Source organism: Microplitis mediator, chromosome 8, assembly GCF_029852145.1.
Source record: "Microplitis mediator isolate UGA2020A chromosome 8, iyMicMedi2.1, whole genome shotgun sequence".
Classification (NCBI taxonomy): Eukaryota; Metazoa; Arthropoda; class Insecta; order Hymenoptera; family Braconidae; genus Microplitis; species Microplitis mediator.
Genome location: NC_079976.1, coordinates 21,790,117 through 21,795,116, shown reverse-complemented (window position 1 = coordinate 21,795,116; position 5,000 = coordinate 21,790,117).

Below are 5,000 nucleotides of genomic sequence, written 5' to 3'. Positions count from 1 at the left end.
TGAATATTTTTTCCTTTTTTTTTCGACTGTACGTTTCTTAGGCATCGCCTGTAAAATTAATTAAATAATTTATTGTAAGCAATTAATAAAGATTGAATCATAAATGGGAGTTCATTGGTAAAGGTTATTGCCAAACTCGTTGCAACACTTGTTGCAACACATTATTTTAATTTTCAATTTTTTTGGTGGTTCTAAAATTAATAATTAATGAAATCAAAATATCGTATAAGCTTTCATACTGCCATCTTGTTGAGTATGTTTATAAAAAGGGCTTCAAGAAACAAAAAATTTATAGATTAATTATTTAAACTTTTATGACAACACAAACCCGTAAAAAAAAATGTTGATTAACAATTGAATAACTTTTTGAAAAATGGTGATGTAACTTTTTTTACCACAAAATCATATTCTTTGAAGTGTCTAGATGACTCCAGAATGTTTTCGAATTTTTTAATTGATATTTGATTGCAAAAAAAAATTATTTAGAAACTGCGCTCACTAGAGTGGCGCGCACATGCCGAAACTGCCACGCAAAAGCTTATTTTCAACGTTAAATTAAAATTATAAATATTGGGACTACGATTCGGGGAGTCGAGAACTTTTTCACTAAAATTTTCTGCTTTTTCAGAAACGTTTCCAATATTTGAGCTAACGCTTATACTTTTTGAGATTTTGCCAAAAAGCTGGACGGCTAGTTTTTTTAACAGTTTTTTGTTCATTACAATTGTAATTTTATTTTTCCAAAAAAAAAACAAAAAACGTCTTTTAAGCCATCAACTATATTTTTAGGAGACCTGTAACTATTTTTAGTAGGAATTCAACTTCTCGACTAGACTAAAATAGAATAAAAATACATTATTTAGGTATTTTCATTGATTCGTTTATTAACCATTTGATATGGTATTAATCTTTTTCTTAGACTAGTATGCCTTTAATTCTGTGCCTATTTAGACAGTCGATCTGAAGGAGTAAACTCCATTCGTGCGTCGGAGCTGACACACACACTTTTTTTTTTTTGCAATTTTTTTAGATTTTTCATCGTGCCCCTTTTTCCCACATAGATGATTTATGGAACTATTTCGTAAATAAGAAAAATAAAATCATTTTACCTATCATATAATTGTTGAAGTAAATAATTATCTAAAAGTAATTAAATATTTTAGAATTATTAACTATATTCTATACTTTAATATGAATCCTTATTTCCATATAAGAAAAAAAATTAAAAAATAATGGCCTAATCTGGCTCAATTACCAAGTATAGATTATAAATAGAATATTCTTATTTTTGATTCTATAAGTTATTCGCTAAATAAAATATTCATTTTTTATTGTAATACAAATTTTTTTTGTTCGTATAAAAAAACATCATACAATTTGTATTTATCAACTATTAAAAAATAATAAAATCGAATTACTTATTTATCTAAAGAATAATTTGATAAATAAAATTATTCCACTTTTCTAATATATTTAATAGTTTAAAAAACATATGTATTTTTTATCGTTTGTTTTAAAATCAAAATTTTCTTATTTACAGAAATGAATAAACAAATACTTCAAAATTAAAACAATTTTTTTTTATTAACTGCAACGCCCCATAAATTTAAAAAAAAATATATTAAAAACTACTTTCTGTTTATTAAGAAAATTATATTAAATTTTCATCAGTGTGTATATATAGTAGAATTCAGTGTAGATAAAGTAGAAGTAGCTCCCAAATAGCTCTTTCTCAATTTTTACCCCACCACAATTTTAAAGAGTATTCGATTTAAGCATCCAAGTTTCGCTCCTTTCAGGAGTTTTTGCTAGAAGAGTCTTTCTTGAAAAACTCCTTAATGAGTAACTCGTAGAAGGAGTATTACTCCTGACGAGCTACATTCTCTTGCTCTTCGTTAGAGCTACTCATCATCAGAGCGATGAGTAGGGAGAGTTTAGGCATCTATACTCTCATGCATCCGAATCCTACAATTAGTTTAACTCCTAAGGAGTGGGGAGTTATTGAGGAGCAAGCGGCTTTTGAGGAGTAACTCTCTATCCATGCATTTTATAAACAAATGGATTAATTTAATATTTTTGAAAAATTTTCTTTCACCATTTGTTAGCGTAAAGAAATAATTATTTAAAAAAAAAAAATGTTTCTTAAAAACGCATTTATAATTTTTAAAAATAAATGCGTGTTGTTAGAGAACTATAACAGATAAACGTTAGGTTTAAAATTTATAAGAAAGTTTAAATCATACTGTATTAAAACGACTTGAAGGTCGAAAACTGTATCTGCAATAGTTGCTAAGTTACAGCAATTTGTTTGTTGACGAATTGAGTCAGTGCTTGGACTTTGTCGTACTCCAAAATCCAGATGTTTTTAAAAAAATTGAAAAAATTTTTAGGTTGCTGTTTTTGTAATTTTTTTATGTTCTAGAAAAAAATTATAATAAAAAAAAAATTGTTAAACAAACAAATGAATAAATTGTTGACAAAAAAAATTTTTTTTCTGCCGTTATATTTAAAAATGTAAATTATGATTTAAAACAAAAACGATTCTTAAATAATTTATTTAAATAATCAAAATATGAAAAAAACGATTATAAACAATAAGATATTGTTTTTAAGAAAAATTTTTTTTTTGAAATAATTATTTCCTTACGCTAACAATATGGTGAAAAAAACTTTTTCAAAAATATTTAATTACTCCATTTGTTTATAAAAAATTTATAAACAAATGGCAAGAAAAAATTTAAAAAGTAATCATATAATGCCTAACAAGAATATGAAATCAGTAATAGCGTATAATTGAAAAAACCATTATTTGACATACATTATTTTAATTTTTAATTTTTTTGTTAGTTCAAAAATAATTAATTAAATAAAGATATTCTAGTTCTAATCCAAAGTTCTAATCCAAAAAGTAGACACTTGGAGCTAAAACTTCATTTTTTTTATTTCTTGTACGACTATTTCTCTCAAAGTTAGGGCCTGTTGAAAATCGCCCAAAAATTCGAATTTTTTTTTGATCCTTTAATTTTTTCCATTAGTGTATGTTTTTTACATATACTTTCGTCACACCAGTCGCACCTGCGCGAAAAAATACATCTGATTATTTTTCGAAGCGAAATTTGAATTTCTAGTGGAAAAGAAAGGAAAAGAAAAAAATTGTCCTTGAAACTTTTATCGTACATTTTTCTTTTTTTTTTTTTTTTTTTTTTCAAACGAGCATGGGAGCGACTTCTACTTTATCTACACTGAATTCTACTATATATACACACTGATGAAAATTTAATATAATTTTCTTAATAAACAGAAAGTAGTTTTTAATATATTTTTTTTTAAATTTATGGGGCGTTGCAGTTAATAAAAAAAAATTGTTTTAATTTTGAAGTATTTGTTTATTCATTTCTGTAAATAAGAAAATTTTGATTTTAAAACAAACGATAAAAAATACATATGTTTTTTAAACTATTAAATATATTAGAAAAGTGGAATAATTTTATTTATCAAATTATTCTTTAGATAAATAAGTAATTCGATTTTATTATTTTTTAATAGTTGATAAATACAAATTGTATGATGTTTTTTTATACGAACAAAAAAAATTTGTATTACAATAAAAAATGAATATTTTATTTAGCGAATAACTTATAGAATCAAAAATAAGAATATTCTATTTATAATCTATACTTGGTAATTGAGCCAGATTAGGCCATTATTTTTTAATTTTTTTTCTTATATGGAAATAAGGATTCATATTAAAGTATAGAATATAGTTAATAATTCTAAAATATTTAATTACTTTTAGATAATTATTTACTTCAACAATTATATGATAGGTAAAATGATTTTATTTTTCTTATTTACGAAATAGTTCCATAAATCATCTATGTGGGAAAAAGGGGCACGATGAAAAATCTAAAAAAATTGCAAAAAAAAAAAAGTGTGTGTGTCAGCTCCGACGCACGAATGGAGTTTACTCCTTCAGATCGACTGTCTAAATAGGCACAGAATTAAAGGCATACTAGTCTAAGAAAAAGATTAATACCATATCAAATGGTTAATAAACGAATCAATGAAAATACCTAAATAATGTATTTTTATTCTATTTTAGTCTAGTCGAGAAGTTGAATTCCTACTAAAAATAGTTACAGGTCTCCTAAAAATATAGTTGATGGCTTAAAAGACGTTTTTTGTTTTTTTTTTGGAAAAATAAAATTACAATTGTAATGAACAAAAAACTGTTAAAAAAACTAGCCGTCCAGCTTTTTGGCAAAATCTCAAAAAGTATAAGCGTTAGCTCAAATATTGGAAACGTTTCTGAAAAAGCAGAAAATTTTAGTGAAAAAGTTCTTGACTCCCCGAATCGTAGTTCCAATATTTATAATTTTAATTTAACGTTGAAAATTAGCTTTTGCGTGGCAGTTTCGGCATGTGCGCGCCACTCTAGTGAGCGCAGTTTTTAAATATTTTTTTTTTTGCAATCAAATATCAATTAAAAAATTCAAAAACATTCTGGAGTCATCTAGACACTTCAAAGAATATGATTTTGTGGTAAAAAAAGTTACATCAACATTTTTCAAAAAATTATTCAATTGTTAATCAACATTTTTTTTACGGGTTTGTGTTGTCATAAAAGGCGGCATAAAAGTTTAAATAATTAATCTATAAATTTTTTGTTTCTTGGAGCCCTTTTTATAAACATACTCAACAAGATGGCAATATGAAAGTTTATACGATATTTTGATTTCATCAATTATTAATTTTAGAACCACCAAAAAAATTAAAAATTAAAATAATGTGTTGCAACAAGTGTTGCAATAACCTTTACCAATGAACTCCCATTTATGATTCAATCTTTATTAATTGCTTACAATAAATTATTTAATTAATTTTACAGGTGATGCCTAAGAAACGGACAGTCGAAAAAAGAAGGAAAAAATATTCATGTGTGCTACTTTGCAAGCTGTCAAAAATGCTCAGAAAGAAGTAGAAAACAAAAAAAAAGATCT